Source organism: Carcharodon carcharias (assembly GCF_017639515.1).
Source record: "Carcharodon carcharias isolate sCarCar2 chromosome 27 unlocalized genomic scaffold, sCarCar2.pri SUPER_27_unloc_1, whole genome shotgun sequence".
NCBI lineage: Eukaryota > Metazoa > Chordata > Chondrichthyes > Lamniformes > Lamnidae > Carcharodon > Carcharodon carcharias.
In genome coordinates this window covers 2,872,864-2,892,700 of record NW_024470624.1, presented here as the reverse complement: position 1 = coordinate 2,892,700, position 19,837 = coordinate 2,872,864, and positions in this window count along the sequence as shown.

Genomic DNA, 19,837 nt, shown 5'->3' with positions numbered 1-19,837 from the left:
TCGCAGCGAATTCTTGTGATTTGGAATTCACTGCCTGAAAACGCGCTGGAAGCAAATTCAACTGTATCTTTCAGAAGGGAATGGGACAGATTCTTGAAAGGAAATGAAAATTGCAGGGCGATGGGATTAATTGGACAGCTCTTTCAAAGAGCTGGCAGGAGCACAATGGGCCGAATGGCCTCCTTCTGTGCTCTATGGGCTCATGTGCATTGAAAGGGAGCGGATCATCTTCATTGTGGGTGACATATTAAAGAAATTAGTGCCTCCTCTTCTCTGTGTGTTTAGTTTAACACTTAAATCTCCCCTCAACATTCTCTGAGGTGGCAGATGGAATTTAATACTTAGAAGTGGGAGGTGATGGGATTTGGCAGAGGGGGTAGGGAGAGGAAATATAGACTTAATGGCACAGTTCTAAAGAGTGAGCAGGGACAGAGGGACCCGGGGGTTCATGTGCAGAGATCATTGAAGGTGGCAGGACAGAGTGAGAGAGGAATTTGCAAGGTACATGGGATCTTGGGCTTCAGAAATAGAGGGATTGAGAACAAAAGCAGGGAAGTTTTGCTGAACCCTTATAAAGCTCTGGTTAGGCCACAACGAGAGTATTGAGTCCAGTTATGGTCACCTCACTTGAAGAAGGATGTGAGGGTCCCTGAGAGGGTGGAGAGGAGATTTACCAGAATGGTTCAAGGGTTGAGGGATTTTAACCACAAGGTTAGGTTGGAGAAGCTGGGGTTGTTCTACTTGGAGCAAAGGAGGTTGAGGGGAGATTTGATAGAGGTGTACAAGATTATGACAGGTTTAGATAAGGTGGACAAAGGAATGCTGTTCCCATCAGCCGATGGTACAAGGACGAGGAGGACACAGGCTTTGTATGGGAGATATATCTACATCACTGTTCCCTCACTGGCACTGGGTCAAATCCTGGAACTCCCTCCCTAACAGCACTGTGGGTGTACCTACACCACATAGACTGCAGCGGTTCAAGAAGCCAGCTCAACATCACCTTCTCAAGGGCAATTAGGGATGGGCAATAAATGCTGGCCCAGACAGTGACACCCACATCCCATGAAAGAATGAAAATGAAAAGATATGGGGGGGAAATTAGCAGGAATGTTTTTACACAGTGAGTGGTGATGACCTGGAACTCGCTGTCTACGAGGAGGGTGGAAGCAGAGACAGTGAAAGGTTTGAAAAGGAAATTGGATGGGCAGTTGAGGGAAATAAATTTTCAGGGCAACAGGGATAGAATGAGGAAATGGGATTAACTGGTTTGCTCTGCAGTGAGCCGGCATTGACACACTGGGCTGAATGGCCTCCTCTGCCCCAATGACTTAGTGATCTCCATTTAGAAAAAGGAAATAGAGGCACTGGAGAAGGTGCCACATAGATTCACAAGAATAATACCAGAACTGAGAGCATTTAACCTTCAGGAAAGGCTGGGGCAGCTTTTCTCTAGAAAAGAGAAGACTGAAGGGTGACCTGATGGAAGTCTTTAAAATGATGAAGGGGTTCAGTAATCCAACACAGATTTCACGAGAAACCTCTTTACCCAGCGAGTGGTGAGAATGTGGAACTCGCTACCACAGCGAGTGGTTGAGGTGAATAGCATGAATATATTTAAGGGGAAGCTAGATACATACATGAGGAAGAAAGGAATAGAAGGATATGCTGATGGGGGAAGGTGAAGACTGGTGGGTGGAGGCTCATGTGGAGCATAAATACTGACAGAGACCAATTGAGCCGACTGGCCTGGCCCTGTAGACTCAGTGGAACAGAGACAAATATATTTATATTAGATCGACCTGTCATGTTGGAAAAACACTATTTACTCTCCAGGATAAAAGGAATGGACTTGATCAGCTCTGCTGAAGATGTGCACTCCCAGGCTCAAAGAGCATTAGCCACTGGAAAAGTGGTGAGACTGGCCAGTCCAGCAGAAAGAAACCCTCCGACCCTCCCACTTCACTGACTGTCATAATGAACATTGTTCAGTCCTGGATGTGATTAACAGCAGCAATAACAGCAGAATCCAATCCCTGTAATCATTTATGAACTCGCTGGTGTTTCTGCACGTTGGATGAATCACTGCATCCCTTCCCACACTCAGAGCAGGTGAATGGTCTCTCTCCAGTGTGAACTCACTGGTGTATATGAACGCTGGATAACATTGCAAAGCTCCTTGTACAGTGAGAGCAGCTGAACGGTCTCTCCTCAGTGTGAATGCGCTGGTAGACCATCAGAACCACAGCACTTTTGAAGCCACACCCACAGTCAGAGCATTTAAAGGGTCTCTCATGCTGTGACTGGCATGGTGGCTCAACAGGCTGGATGACTGAGTGAATCGCTGCCCACACATGGTGCCGGTCGACGGCATCTCTCCAGAGTGAACCTGGTGGTGTGTCAATAAGTTGGATGAATCACTGAATCCCTTCCCACACTCAAAGCAGGTGAACGGCCTCTCCCCGGTGTGAACTCGCTGGTGTGTCAACAGGTGGGATGACTGAGTAAATCCTTTCTCACACACAGAACACATGTATGGCCTCTCTCCGGTGTGAACTTGCTGGTGTGTTTGCAGATGGGATGACTGAATGAATCCTTTCCCACACTCGGAGCAGGTGAAATGCCTCTCCCCAGTGTGTCTGCATCGATGGGTTTCCAGCTTAGATGGGGATCTGAATCCCTCCCCACAGTCCCACAGTTTCTCCATGGTGCTGATGTCCTTGGGCCTCTGCAGGTGGGACAATTAGTTGAAGCATCGAACACACAGAACACGTGTAGAGTCTCTCATCACTGTGGATGGTGCAATGATTTTTCAGTCTGTGTAACTGATCAAAGCGTTTTCCACAGTAAGTGCACATCAACACTCTCACTTGGGTGTGTGTGTCTCGGTGCTTTTCCAGTCACACTGATGTTTAAAATCTTTTGAAGCAGACAGAAGAGACAAAGATTTCAAATGGTAGATTCAAATGCCGACAATATTCTGGTCCCAATGAATGAAATGATTGTCAGATCTTGATATGATGTTTGGTTTGAAATTTTTGTCTGAAAATCCTTCCCTTCTAATATCCTGTAAAAGGACAGGGTCAAAATTCAGAACAGACAATTCCACTTGTTATGCAACATTCTTTCCTCTCCCATTCCACACACTCTCCCTCCATTCTCACTCTGCTGGACCTAAAATACACCCTCCCAATTCTCCTGAAGGTGCTGATTCATGCTGATCATCAGATCGATGCTCACCATTTCTTCTCCTGGATACAAAGACCTGAAAATCTTCATGCAGCTCACTCGGCTACATCTTTATTTAGTGGACTAAATGTACAGTGTTTAATATACATCGATTCGAGATAGAGGGTGGTTCTGAGCAGTCTTGACCTGGAAGTCACTGCCTACGAGGGTGATGGAAGTGGAGAAGATCATGAATTTGAAAATGGAATTGGATGGGCAGTTGAAGTAAATAAACTTACAGAGGAACAGGGATATAGAGGGGGAATGGGACTGAGTGGATTGCTCTACAGAGAGTCAGCATGGACTCCAGTTGCTGAATGGACTCCTTCTGTACTGCAATGACTCTTATATTCATTCATGGGATGTGGCCATCACTGGCGAGTCCAGAACTTATTGCCCATCCCTAATTGCCCTTGAAAAGGTGCTGGTGAGCTGCTGCTGCTGGAAATATACACAGTACTATATTAAAAAGGTAGAAATAATAGTAAATGGATTCTATTCCTAACCAGAAATAATATATTTAATGTGTACCGTATAACAGCACTGGACAAATCTCTGTCCCATATTAATTTACTGTCCCTTTAAATGTCAGCCATCTCCTGGGGAAACCACCCCTTTAATTGTGAACATTAGGAAAGAGACCATCCTTTTAGCCAGACAAATAAATGTGTCAAGCTAAGGGAGCAAAGGATGTCAATGTCTTCAAGAGAGAGAGACCTGGGCCAACCTTTCCAGAGTCTGCACCCTCCCTGGATTCACTTCCTTTCCCTTCAGTTCCTGCAAGTCAACAATTTCCCCCCAGAATGAGAAAAGAAATGGAAAGGGGGAGAAAAGAAAGTGTTCTACTCACATATGTTGGACACAGGAGAAAGTTTTAGTCCGTGTGAAGCTCAATCTTCATCCACACAATGCCCGCGCTCTGATTGGCTGGAGGACCAGAGTCCTTCCGGTCCTCCAAGGATTCCCATTGGTCTATCTCTCGGCAGTGTGGTAAGGAGACCCTTTGACCCACGTGACGGAGGAGCAGTTAGCCAATGGGAAAAGCCAGTCCCCGCACATGCGCATCTTCCCCTCTCCCTTAGATATGCGCAGTCCCGGCCCATGGATAGAGCGGTTTCCTCAGCGCGGTGTATTCTGGGAGCCCCATTATTCATCCGGAGCCCAGTCTCCAAACTCCTGGGACTGGGATGGAAAGTGGGGGTGGGGGGCACAGTGAACCCACCCTGACACAAAGTACATGTGGGTAGACACTGGATTTGATTGTGACGCCCCCTTCAGGGGAAGAGAATTAGGGAAAAATCAGGAGGAGGATCGTAGGATTAATTAGGGTTGCAATCAATAGTCTGAAGAGAGTGTGTGGGGGACGGAGATTTATAGGTTCAGAGGGAGGATGATTCTCTATCACATAATCTATGACAACTAACATGATGAGTTCTGAATTTCTATCCTGTACAGACAGTGATAACATGATGATGTAAAGCTTGTTGCTTCCCTTCGTAATCTTAAAGTCCTCGATCAAGTCAGTCCTCAGCCTTCCCTTTCAAGAGAATAAAGCCCCAGCCTGTTCAATCTTTACTGTAACTTAAACACTCTCAGTCCTGCTCTTGTCCTTGGGAATCTTTCCTGCATATTCTCAAATTCCCCTCTAACCTTATTATAATGATGGAGACCCAGAACTGTTCACACTATTCTAAGTCTGGTCCAACCAAGGCTCGATACGAGTTTAACATGACTTCTCTGCTTTTCAATGCTATTTCTCGAGAAATTATCCCCATTTTAGGCCTTGGAAAGAGTGCAGGGATTTAGTACGGTGACAGGAATGAGGAACTTCAGTTATGTGAACACACTGGAGAGGTTGTTCTCCTTAGGGCAGCGAAGGCTGAGAGGAGATGTGATAGAGGTGTTCAAAATCGTCAATGGTTTCCATCAAGTAAATAAAGACCAACTGTTTCCATTGACAAAAGGTTTGTTAACCAGAGGACACAGATTGAAGGTGATTGATACAAAAGCCAGAGGGGAAATGAGGAAGATAAATCTTTACATAGTGAGTTGTTGTGATCTGGAATGCACTGCCTAAAAAGCTGGTGGAAGCAGATTCAACAAAAGGAATTGGATAAATCCTGGAAGGGGACCAATTTGCAGGGCTCATGTGGAAAGGGGAGGATATTGGGACTAATTGAGTAGCTCTTTCAAAAAGCCAGCACAGGCATGATGGTCCGAATGGCCTCAATGGCAACAAAGGATATTGGATAAATACTGGAAGGGGACTAGTTTGATAGTAACTTTCCCTATCAAACTTTGTATTAAAGTGTCAGCCATGGCTCAGTGGATCGCCTATTCACCTCTGAGTCAGAAGGCTGCTCGTTCAAGTCCCAGTCCAAGGACCTGAAAGCTAAAACCACATCCAACATTCCAAGTGTCAGCATGGAGGGAGTGCTGCACTGTCAGAGTTGCTATCTTTGGATGAGATGCGAACCAAGGGCCCTGTCTGCAATCTTGGGTGGATTTATAAGTTCCCATGACAACTATTTCTAAGAAGAGGGGAGTTACCCCCGGTACCCTGGCCAATATTTATCAATCAACATCAATAAAAACATATCTGTTCATTCTCACATTGCAGTTCGTGGGATGTGGCTGTGTGTAAATTGGCTGCAGCCTCTCCTGCATTAGAATGGTGACTACATTTCAAAAGTACTTCATTGTCTGTAAAGCACTTTGGAGTGCCATGTGGTCAGGATAGGCACAATAGAAATGCAAATTTAAGATTTATATATTCTTGTTATCTGAAACGTAATTGATTTCAGCCACCCGCAACTTGCCATTTAATAAATTCACTGGTTCAGACAAGACTTTAACCAATTAAAGTAAAGGCAGAATTCTCTGGATAGTAAATTTAAAAAGAAGTTTATTAAAAGAAAAATGTTTACTTAATAACTTTAAGAAATCGACTTTTACAACTTCATGTGGGTGATCAGTCTGTAGAAGTGTAACCCACTCTGGCTCCTTCTTTCACAGTAATTCTTGTGGTTTTCGTCCTCGGGAGTCTGGCTCCTTTTCTGACAGTAATTTCCTTGGAACTCAGCCTCGGGAGTCTTCAGTACTTGGCCGGCAAGGAAGACCTTCAGAACCTCTACTTTTATCCCCAAAGTGACCATGACCTCACGTCAGAGTTGGGCCTGTTGTAACATGACAATTAGTCAATTTGATGATTAGATTAATTTAATTGGATCCCCAATTACTTACACCACCTTCTCTCATTATCTTAGACAGGAATACAATAGAACTGTTTCATACTATCTTTATCTGATTCTACACCATCCCTTATACAGATTCAAATTTTGAGGCTAATCAGAGTTTGAAGATCTCTCTTATCAATACATTTATCTTCATTGCACATTCTTTACATACACAGAAATTAAGGTTTTACATTTTTACCGCAAATAAAACTCACTCTTTTAGAATAACTTCTGATTCATTAACTGTCGCTCAATTAAGGCTCACTACTTATTCAATCATCTGCTGCTTTTTTTTGTATAGTTGGGTGAAATTGAAACCTTTTCTATTTTGTTAATCATTTGTCATCTTTTTGTAAAATTGAAATTTTGAATAATGCATTCAAAAAGACAAAAAAAACAGTAATTGCAGAAAAAAGAGAGATGTCGCAGCTTTTCATCTTGTACTCATCAGGACATTCACAAGAATACCAAATGTAAAGGGAACAACAATTTATACTCCATCAGAAGAGAGTGCTGATTGGTTGGAAAGTGGACACTGACTGGTAGAAGCTTTGCCATGGAGAATGCAGCAGTCAACTGATGAGTGACAGTTAACCACCAAGCTTTGTTTAAATTCAAACCAGGCATGTTGACTGATTGGTCAAGGCATTCACCTGGGGAATGAACCAAGGAACAGTTGTCATCTGTTTTGTTCAGTTGAAACAGGCGAAAGTGTGTCCATGTTCTGTCTGCAAAGAGCAGGGTCCTGTGTATTAATATATGTCGCTTCCAGCAGACGTGAGTGTGTCACACTGCGAGCCCGACTGACAATCTTAAACTGGTTGTCAGCACAAATCTCAGAACATTCAGGATTGTTTAGCAAATGTTGTCCAATCGCAGAATCACATCCAATGTTGGTCACTGTGTCTTGAGGTTTGTAAAACCCAGTATAACTGAATTTCATGACTTAATAATTATCTGTTTCATCACTGGGCTTTTAATACAAGATCAATATATTGTTAATGAAGAAAAATTACAGGGAGTGAAACAGCTGCATGAAGTCTTATGTGAGAGTTAAAATGGTTTCCTTGACCTTGCTACTTATAACAGTGAATACAGTATGAAAGTGATGGATTTTTAAAATTAAATGTGATTACCCATCCCTACCTCCAGTTTCCTATATTACAACAGTGACTACACTTCAAAAATGCTTCATCGGCTGTAAAACGCTTTAGGAGGTCATGAAAGGTGCTATAGGAATGCATTTTCTTTTGCCAATTATCCACAAATTTGGATATATTACACTCGGTCCCCACATCAACATCATTAATAAAGATGGAGTCTTAATTTTGTGGAATAACCATGTCTTTCACATAATTTCAAATACTCTGTGAAAATCCAAACACACTATATCTGACTATAGTCTAACCATGATTCGAAACAAGTTGAACATAACCTCACTGCTTTTCAATTCTATCCCTCTAGAATGGAACCCTATATCTGGGCCCCACACTTTAGGAAAGATGTGAAGTTCTTAGAGAGGGTGCAGAGGAGATTTACGAGAATAGCACCAGGAATGAAGGATTTCAGTCAGTTGGAGAGACTGGAGCAGCTGAAATTTCTCTCTTTCGACCAAAGAGTTATTCGACAGAGAAGGAGGCCATTCAGCCCATCAAATTAATGCCCACTCTCTGTAGTCAGTCAGTCCCACAGCTCCCTTCTATCCCCATAGCCCTGCAAGTCTATTTCCCTCAATTGCCCAACCAATTCTATTTTGAAATCATTCATTGTCTCTCCATCCACCACCCTCATAGGCAATGAGTTCCAGGTCATCACTGTTCGCTGTGTAAAAATATTCTTCCTCACATGCCCCTGCATCTCCTGCCCAAAACCTTCAATTTATGTCCCCCTCATCTTGCACCATCAGCTGATGGGAACAGCTTTTCTCTGTCCACCTTATCAAAACCTGTCATAATCTTGGACACCTCTATATAATCTCCCCTCAACCTCTTTTGCTCCAAGGAGAACTACCTCAGCTTCTCCAACCTAACCTTGTCACTAAAGAGCAGAAAAGTATGAAAAAGAGTGATGTGACTGCTGACGAGAGTGTTTGTTTGAACTGCAGGCACGAGTGTGATGTTTGGAATTTGAATCTTTCCTGAATGTTCTGGAACATTTCTTTGGAGCCTGGACTTTTCTGGAATCATCCGAGACTGCTGTTTGTCATCAGCCAGTCAGTAAGAACTTGAATCTTTTACCGTTAGATGAAAAGAAACAAAAACACACCTTTCCACATTGAGACTTTTAATCACTGAAGTGTTTTTTTTGCTCACTGCGATTGAGAGTTGGAATTTTGTGGACAACTTTTTCCCTGACGAAGCAACAGAAATTGACAGAGAAATAGAAATTGTGAAACGTGTTAGGAATATAACCAAGTAATTTCTCAACCGTCATATCATCAGCATCATTTTCAGTTAATTTTGTAACATTACACAAACACCCTCAGGAAAGGAGCAGTTTTTGAAACACAGAAGGTCACCCTCAGCAAAGGAGACCAAAAAGATGATTGCTACTTTATCTAATTCCATAACAAAGACAACAGATCTTCAAAAAGAGGAAGAGTTGTCGATCTGGCAAGATCATCCTGACCGGAAAAAGCATCCTCGGAAAAGGAGCAAATTCTAAAACACAAGGACCATCCTCAACAGAAGAAACCAACAGCCTCGAATAACACCCTGAACCATATTGGGGCAGCTCAGTCCCATCAGAGAAAAGAATTTTATCACACAAAAAGCTGGCCTCAACAGAAACGTCCAACAAACTCTAGCAGCAGGTTGGACCTATTTTAAGGGTGGGTCCCATTTTAATTGGTTTCTTAGTATACGAATATGTACAAAATATTTTGGTTAAAAACTATTCTCAATTTATCAAGATTATTTCCGTTTTTGTCTCCTTTTGTTTTCTCTCCTTTTTAAAAAAACATAATTAAAATCAGACTAACACACATCCTGAATTCCCTACAGTAATCTCCTCATCAATTTCCTGGACAGTCCTCGAAGGCAAGACGAACTCTACAATGGGGATGAATTCCATCTCCAATCCCACTGACCCAAAAGAGAATTTTGCAATGTCAGTAGGACTAATATAAAAAATGATTCAAAAGATCCACCGTTTAATGTGATTGGAAGAAGAAGATGGTGCCCCGAAGGGAATTAGGAGACAAGCAGAACAATTAACACGATCAATAAAACCTGCGAACCTCACAGAGGAAACCACAAAAAAACGGGCAACAAATTGAGAAAATTGGGCCGGCGAAACAAGACGAATCCTCATTGAACATTCCACAACAAATCGAAAGGAACGAGATAATAAACAGAAGGAAACCATTCAAACTAATAGATTGGAGGAGGCTGTTTCAAAGGCATCAAACTGGAATAAAAAGAACTTGAAAGAAAAATTTAACTTCAGAACATTTAAAAACCATCTCTTGTGCCTGCTTTGGGAAAGTGAGGTGTCCTGTTGTGATGGGTCAGGGTGGGGCGCTGTCCCAGAGCGCGAATGGCTGAAGCACACTTCCAACCACACCACGAACCCCAGAGCCTGAGTTGCCAAGGTCTCAGCACTCAATGGGCCAGGCTTCATCAAAAAGGATTCAAAATAATCCAACAAATCCAGCTCAGACAATGATTCTCCAGAGCAGTCCTTGTGACACCGAGACTTTCTCTGTTCCAAGAAAGGAAGATATGTTCGGACTCAGAAAACAAATCAGAGCCAGAACTGACATCACAAACAGTCCTTCCACAATTCCCTCCATCAATGGGAAATCATTTGAGACCATCAAACCAACTGAGACAAAATAAAATCCAATTCCCTTCGGCCCGAGGTCAATTACAGACCCCAACATGTACCCTAAGGAAGGGAGCGCAGCCCAAAACACAGATCAGAGCAATAACCAATAAAAATGACCCCGATACATGGGCCTCTGGGGGTGGAGACTGGAGTCAGCCACATTTACAGAGAATAACAGACAATAGCGAACCATCGGTGACTCCGATGCAACCTTTTCTGGAGCTGGGTCCACTCCAGCCACAGGAAGGGCTTCCCAGTGATATTGAAACAAGCATCTTGGCAGCGCTGATGGGACCAGCGAACATAACATATCGAACAATACTCGCTGATCCTGAGCCGAGCACCTGAACAGACCCCACAGAACTTAAAGGTTCCCCCACCCACACCCCCACACATTTTCAACACCTGAACAGACCCCACAGAACTTACAGAGATTCCCCCACCCACACCTCCCACACATTTTCAACACCTGAACAGACCCCACAGAACCAAGAGATTCCCCCACCCACACCTCCCACACATTTTCAACACCTGAACAGACAAGTTGGAATCGAGTGAAACCATTAAAGACCCCAATCCAGGCAGCAGGTTGGTCCAATATGGCTCAAGGCTCTGAAGGTAGTGAGACCGATGAAATACAAATACCTGACCAGAAATATGAATCATCTAACTCACTGACCACAACATCGAAATGGAGACCAAGCCAACAAAGTAAAACAATAAACACAGTTACAAAACACCCCAATATAAATAAAAAAAATAGAATCTGGACAATAACCCCAAGGAAACTGATACTAATAATAGGGGATTCCAACCTCTCCAGGATTCAAAATTGCCCCAGGACAATAACTCAAACTGATTGCTTCCCAGCAGCCAAATGTATACATGTGACAGCATTCTTAGATAAACTACACTGCTGCCCAAACATAAAACAAATAATAATTTCAGTTGGAACAACCAAATTCAAACATCTCTCACCGCAATTAAACTACTTCAAATATTATTAAAAAGGGTGAAAAATGAATTTCCAAATGCCCAGGCCAGGATCCCTGAACTAAACTACAGTAAAAATCTCCCACAATCGCCAAAGGACACAATCATGGAATTAAACCATTATATTAAAGAACAAACATATATCCCAGCAAAACCAAATATATCCTTTGGAGTAGAATCTGACAACATCTATTAGACTCAAAACACAACTAATTCTATTATTAACAACTGGATGAAGTGTTTAACCTAAAAGAGAATCAAGTGCTAGAAAATGAGCCTCTAAATCTAAAGGAAACAATGATGAACATTTCTAAAACATTTAAACCCACACTAATACAGGAAAAAGTCTGAAACAGAGGCTTAACTTTAGTTCCGGTAGTGAAATAGCATCATATACAAATTCAAACAGACTTAGACACATTTTACAGATAAATTAAACTTTGAGATTTTTTTGGCATCTCAATCTCAGAGAGGCAACAGTTTCCATCCAAATCAGACTGGATTCCACCGAAAAGTAAAATAAACCCAAAAATATTTCATTTCATCAAAACAACCCAATCAGAAACCAAGACGATTGAAAGGATAAACAAAACCTCACGAGAAGAGAAGAACAAGCACTTGGGTAATTAACATCCCACACAGATATTGTTCTAAAACCAACGGACAAAGGCAGCAATAGTGTTATTGTGGATCGACAACAATACCTTTTTGAAGCTTACAGACAATTGAACAGTACAAATTACTATACTGAATAGACTAAACCCACATATCAAGAAACACAAAAACTGGTTACAGATGTACGAATAAGACTTAAAAATTCCAAATACATGAATCAGTAGCAAATGGAGTATCTAAGGAGACAGCACCCACACCTATGAAAAAGTTACAAACTTCCAGTGTTGTAGACTGGCACATTCCAAGGTCCAGGACTACGTGCTGAGGGACGCATTAAAGCTTGGAGCAGCCGTTGCAAAGGCACAATGGGGAAAGGTCACAGTCGAAGACCTTTCAGCCATAGTGCACCAAAGGGCTGGGAATTATATAGACCCCTCAGGCTGTATGACTCACATTGAATGTATGCAGTGAATACGACATGTATCACAATTGTACTTAAGCATCTTAGAATGCAACATGATCTATGTCGATAAAGTGAATCCCATTGCACTGTCGGACTGTCTGTAATGACCATGTTGAAATGTCCAGAATGTTCATTGATTGTATTGAAGCATCTCATGATCTATGTGGAAAACTGGAGATTGCACTTTTTGTGATGGCAATTTTAAAATCTTTTGCAATGTTCTTTCAGATATTTTATGAATAAAGTATGTTTTTCCATAAAATAGTCAGCAGCACCGAGAGGAGAGTGCAAGAGGAGGACCCTGGGACAGGCAGTCAGCAGCACCTAGAGGAGAGTGTGAGAAGAGAACCCTGGGGCAGGCAGTCAGCGGCACCTAGAGGAGAGTGTGAGAGGAGGACCCTGGGACAGACAGTCAGCAGCACCTAGAGGAGAGTGTGAGAGGAGGACCCTGGGACAGGCAGTCAGCAGCACCTAGAGGAGAGTATGAGACGGGTACATGTTTCTACCTGTCTGAGCTGAAGTGTAACATCAAAAAGAAAACAGGTAGGTGATTGATCTGTATCTCTTTTGTGTCTCTTTTGATTGGCCAAGTGGTTTAAATCAGAAGTCGTTATTACAGCTGAAGAGTACAGTTAAGAAATTCACTGTTAAAATTTAACATCCAAATTAATTAATTAAATAGAATAGAGATGGCTGGGCAGGTGATGTGTTGGAGCTGTAGTATGTGGGTGCTGGTAGACACCGGTACGATCCATGGTGACTACATCTGCAGCAAGTGTTGGCTGCTCGAGGAACTTCGGCTCAGAGTTGATGAGCTTGGGTTCGAGCTGCAGACACTGTGACACATCAGGGAGGGGGAGAGTTACCTGGACACTGTGTTCCAGGAGACAGTTACATCCCTTAGATTAATTACATCAAATTTGGACCGTGATCAGGAACAGGAGGGTGTGACTGTGAGTGACGGATCCAAAATTTAGCTTTGGAGGAGCCTCAGCCAGTGCCCTTGTCCAATAGTTACGGGGTTCCTGCTCCCGGTGGTCTGGATGAGGGCACAGACTGCAGGGAGGATGGACGAATTGACCACAGCATCATGGTACAGAGCGCCATTCAAGTGGGGGAAGAAAAGAGCAATGTAATAGGGGATAGCATAGTGAGGGGAATAGATACTGTTCTCTGCAGCAAAGACAGAGAATCCCAAAGGCTGTGTTGCCTACCTGACGCCAAGGTTAAGGACATCTCTTCTGGGCTGGAGCGAAACTTGGAGTGAGAGGGGAAGGATCCAGTTGTCATGGTCCACGTAGGTACCAAGGACATAGGTAGGACCAGGAAAGAGGTTCTGCTGAGTGACTATGAACAGCTCAGGGCTAAAGCTTGGCAGATGGAGTTTAATGTAGGAAAGTGTGACGGCATGCACTTTGGTGGGAAGAATCAAAAGGCAGACTATTATTTAAATGGAGAGAGACTCCAAAAAAGTGCAGCACAGAGGGATCTGGGTGTTCTTGTGCATGAAACTCAAAAAGTTAGCATGCAGACGCAGCAAGTAATTAAGGAGGCAAATGGAATTTTGGCTTGTATTGCTGGGAGTTGGAGCTTAAAAATAGGGAAGTCTTGTTACAACTGTACAGGGTGCAGGTGAGGCCGCACCTGGAGTACTGTGTACAGTTTTGGTCCCCATATTTAAGAAAGGATATACTGGCATTGGAGACAGTTCAAAAGAGATTCATTAGGCTTATTCCTGGGATGAATGGGTTGACTTATTAAGAACAGCTAAAAAGGTTAGACCTTTATTTGTTAGAGTTTAGAAGAAAGAGGGGTGAAACGTACAAGATTCTGAGGGGATTTGACAGGATAGATGTTGAGAAGATATTTCCACTTGTGGGGGAATCTTGAACTAGGGGACGTAGTTACAGAATGAGGGGACAATCACTTAAAACTGAGATGCAAAGGAATTTCTTTTCTCCGAGGGTAGTGAATGTCTGGAATTCTCTACCCCAGAGAGTTGTGGAGGCTAGATCACTGAAAGTATTGAAAAAAGGAGGCAGATAAGACTTTTGAAATATCGGGGAGCTGAGGGCTATGAGGAGCTGGCACGAAAGAGAAGTTGAGGCCTGGGGCAGATCAGCCATGATCTTAACAAATGGTGGGGCAGGCGTGAGGGGGTGAATGGCCTACTCCTGCTCCTATATCTTATGTTCTTAAACCTAACGCCTTTATCCTTTTATGTTTTAAACCCTCCAGAGAACCTGTCTTCTATTAACATTTGCCCAGTTGAATTAAGTCATTGACACACACAACACACCACACACACACACAGTCTTCTTCACAAAATAACAGAATATTCCCCAAGAATATTTTTTTTTAAAAAAACCTCATTCCTCACACCGTGGGGACCACTGGGAATTTCTTCCTCTCGCTTAAAGCTGGGCAAATTGTCCAACTTCTTTTCTCCTCACACGAACTGAAGTGAGCAGTGGCCTACGGAAGATTAAATCTGTAACTGTCTTCTGTGAGAAACAACCAGATAAATTCACAAAAAAACCTTCTAACCTGTACAGACTGTTTCCATGGCAAAGTGGCACGCTTTGGGAACTTCCAAACAGAAATGCTAACAAAATACCTTTTGCCTTTAAAACACCTTTTGATATTATGATCCATATGAAATATGAACCGATATATTTGCAATAAGGTTCAAAGAGCATCAGCCCACTGGAAGCAAAGTCATGAGACCAGCCAGTCCAGCAGAAAGAAACTCTCCAACCTTCCCACTTCACCAACTGTCAGAATGAACATGGTTCAGTCCTGGACCTGATGAACAGCAGCAATAACAGCAGAATCCAACCACTATAATGACCTGTGTCCTCAATGGTGTATCAGCAAGTGGGTTGAATGAGTGAATACCTCCCCACACTCAGAGCAGGTGAATGGCCTCTCCCCATTGCGATCTTGCTGTTCTTGCAGAAGATTCGATGAGTGTTTGAACAGCTTTCCACACCTGGAGCAGGCAAATGGCCTCTCCCCAGTGTGAACTCGCTGGTGTATCTTCAGATGGGATAACTGACTGAATTCTTTCTCACATTCAGAGCAGGTGAACGGCCTCTCCCCAGTGTGAAGTCGCTGGTGTGTCCGCAGGTTGGATAAACAAGAGAATCCTTTCCCGCAGTCAGAGCAGGTGAACGGCCTCTCCCTGGTGTGAATCCGCTGGTGTGCCTTCAGGTTGGATGAATCACTGAATCCCTTCCCACAGACGGAGCAGGTGAATGGTCTCTCCTCGGTGTGAACTCGTTGGTCTGTCTTCAGGTTGGACGACCAAGTGAATCTCATCCCACACTCAGAGCAGGTGAAGGGCCTCTCCTCAGTGTGAACACGTTGGTGTATCTGCAGGTTTGATAAGCAAGTGAATCCCTTCCCACACTCAGGGCAGGTGAATGGCCTCTCCCCGGTGTGAACTCGTTGATGTGTCTGCAGATTGGATGCATCACTGAATCCCTTCCCACACACAGAGCAGGTGAACGGCTTCCCCCCAGTGTGAACCCGCTGGTGTGTCTGCAGGCTGGAAAACTGAGTAAATCCCTTCCCACACTTAAAACAGACAAACGGCCTCTCCCCAGTGTGAATGCGTTGATGAATCTCCAATGCAGATGGAGATTTGAATCCCTTCCCACAGTCCCCACATTTCCACAGTTTCTCCATGGTGCATGTGACCTTGTGTCTCTCCAGGTTTGATGATCAGTTGAAGCCTCATCCAAACACTGAACGCATGTACAGTCTCTCCTCACTGTGAATGGTGTGATGTTTTTTCAGGCTGTGTAACTGATGAAAGCTCTTTCCACAGTCAGTGCACTGGAAACACTCTCACTCGAGGTGTGTGTCTCAGTGCTTTTCCAATCATACTGATGTTAAAAATCGATGAAATTCAGTTCCCAGGAATCAACTGATTTTGTCAGATCTTAACATGATGGTCAGCTTGGGATTTTTGTCTGCACATCCTCCCTTTCTAATGTCCTGTAAAAGGAGTTTACAAGGGTCATCACTGTCAGCACAGGATAGAAATTCAGAACAGACAATTCTAGTCTCTATGGAACATTCTTTCCTCTCTCATTCCCCAAAAGCTGTAAATCTCCATCCCATGCACACTCCCTCCATTCTCATTCTACTGATCAAAAGACACATGCTCACTGCTTCTACAGATACATTTACTAGACTCAAAATGTGTGCAGTATACCGGTCTGCATAACTTGATTAGAGATACCTCGGGGATTTGAAGGTGAACTTTATTTGGACAGTGATTCTTCATGATCTGGAACTCGCTGCCTATTATGGTGCTGGAAATGGAGACAATCAATGATTTACAAAATAAAATTGAATGGGCACTTGAAGGAAATAAACTTACAGGCGAACAGCGGGGGTGGGGGGGGGGGGGCTGGAGAGAGGGAATGGGACGGACTGGATTGCTCTCCACAGAGTCGGCATGGACTCAAGTAGTCGAATGGACTCCTGTGCTCTAATGACGCTCTGACTGTGAATATATACGGTAGCTACAGTAATATATTACAGGACTAGAAATAAGAATACATGAAGTTGAAATGGTCATAAATAACATATCTTATCGAAACCATATGACAACAGTAGACATATCTCAGTCCTGTGTTAATTTATTGTCCCCTTAAATGTCAGCCATATCCTGGGGAAACCACCCCTTTCATGGTGAACATTAGGAAAGAGACCATCCTTTTAGCCAGACAAATAAATGTGTCAAGCTGAGGGAGCAAAGAGTGTCAATGTCTTTAAGAGAGAGAGACCTGGGCCAACCTTTCCAGAGTCTGCACCCTCCCTGGATTCACTTCCTTTCCCTTCAGTTCCTGTAAGTCAACAATTTGCACCCAGAATGAGAAAAGAAATGGAAAGAGGGAGAAGAGAAAGTGTTTTACTCACAGATGTTGGACACAGAATGAAGTTTTAGTCTGTGTGAAGCTCAATCCTCATTCACACAAAGCCCGCGCTCTGATTGGCTGGAGAACCAGAGTCCTTCCGATGCTGCAGACTTCCCATTGGTCAATTCCCCACCTGAAGAGATAGAGAGGCGGAACCCCACGTGGGAGAGCCAGCCGCGCTGAGCTGTTGTCCAATGGGAAAGGCTGGAAGACGGAACAGACAATGGTCCCCCGGTCAATCAGAGCGCGGGCTTTGGGCCGGTCCCCGCCTCACTTCTGCACATGCGCATTCATGCCAAAAACACGCAGTCTCACATGCGCTGTCCATCGTCTCCCCAGCACATGCGCAGCTTCCCCGCTCCCATAAACACGCAGTTCCGGGCCGCACGCCCGTGCGGCGGATAGAGCGCTTTCCCCAGCGCGTGGGATTGTAGGAACTGCCGCCGCCATTGCTCATCCGGAGCCCAGTCTCCAAACTCCTGGGACTGGGATGGAAAGTGGGGGTTGGGGGGGCGCAGTGACCCCACCCTGACACAAAGTACATGTGGGTAGTCACTGGATTTGATTGTGACGTCCCGTTAGCAAAACGGTTTGTTAACCTAAGGTGTAAAGATTCAGACATCTCGGTGACATACTGGGGAGGGCAATAGGTGAGTGTGGAACTGAACCAGAGAGTCAGCACCTTCAGGGGAGGAGACATGGGGATAAAGCAGGAGGATAGTAGGATGAATTTGGGTTACAATCAATAAGGAGGAGGGAGTGTGTGAGGGGCAGAGGTTTATAGTTTCAGATGGAATGTGAGTTTCTATCACATAATCGTGATCTAGTACAACTTCATCAAACATTTGTCAAATTTTGTTTCAGCATGATCCTGTGAAACACCATGCAATGTTATATTATGTTAAAGGAGTGGCATAAATACACATGGTTGTTTTATTTGGCTGCCACTTGAACTCCCCCACTGCCCCCAACTCCAAGACCCCTATCATGAACTATCTGATCAACTGTCTCATTATCACACCATAGCCCAGCACAGTGAACCAATTCAAAGTGAATCTCCTGTTGGACGGTTTGTTAATTTCAGGTGTAAAGATTCAGACACCTGGGTGAAATAATGGGGAGGGCAAGAGGTGAGTGTGAAACTGAGCCCAAGAATCAGCACCTTCAGGGGAGGAGAACTGGGGAAAAAGCAGGAGGAGGATAGTCGAATGAATTAGGATTACAATCAATAGAGAGGAGTAAGTGTGTGGGTGACAGAGATTTATAGTTTGAGAGGGAGAAATATGTTTCATGAGAACTACAATTCTCAGTTCCAAATTTCTATCATGTACTGACAGCGATGACCTGATGACATCAACCCTATTGCCCCCTGTCATAATCTTAAAGTCCTCTATCAAGTCAGCCCTCAGCCTCTCTTTTCTAGACAAAATATTCCCAGCTTGTTCAATCTATCCTGTGACTTAAAAAATCTCAGTTCTGGTAGCATCCCTGTGAATCTTTCTTGCACCTTTTCGAGGCTCTCTCTCAGTGTTAAAGGGGTATGTACATAAAATTGGTTGCAGGTGCCTAATCACTGAGTTCCAAATTGAACGCTTAAATTTCAAATTGACCCTCTCAAATGCATTAATTTGAAAGAGACTTAACCATCAGGCAAGACAGGACTCTGAAATAACAAATAATATTAATGATCATTTAAAGTAAAAGGCATACTTCTGAAATACATGAACGACTTTCCCCACCTCAATTGGTTGACCACCCCAGGTAGAAGTGTGAATCTTCCTCAGGTTCCTGAACCAACAGAGATTTCCCACAATCCTGCCCCAGGGGTCACTCAGCACCTCCACCGCTGGAGTCCAACTCGCAAACCCAAGATGGTTCTCAAAACCCACTTTTCATCCTTAAATTAGCATTACCACATCTCAAATAAGGCTTGTTGTCATTAGACCATTGATCATTGTTGTTACTGGGTTAATTTTATTGGATTTAATCATTTTCGTACATTGTTCCATGGAGCAGATCAATGGGACCATTGCTGCATCCAGAGAGAACAACAGGAAGGCTGTTGACTATAATCGGCCATGCAAGGCTTTGTTTCATGTTTAAATATTCAGAGGAGTGGAGACATTGTTATATCGGTCACACAGAGCTGAACATAAACCCGTCTCTTTAAATACAGATACAGGGAAGAGGCTGAAATGAAATCTGTCCCTTTTAACCTGCACAAAAGCAGGAAGCTCAGATTCACAGGCTGCAGAAGGAGTCCATTCAGTCCATCATGCCCCTGCCATCTATTTTGAAAGGACTCTCTAATTCACCCAACTGTTCTGCTCTTTCCCCACAGCCCTGCAAATTCGTCCCCTTCAAGTATCTATTCTTTTGAAAGATACTATTGACTCACTTTCTGTTGAAGAGCCTGCCAGCCCCTCTCACCCACTTTCCCTAAAGTGCAGAAATCTAATCATGAAAACTCCAGAAAACTCAAAATATTTTAACTGATAAAAGTTTATTAATGAAACTGAACATCGTTAAAAGAAAATTGAAAA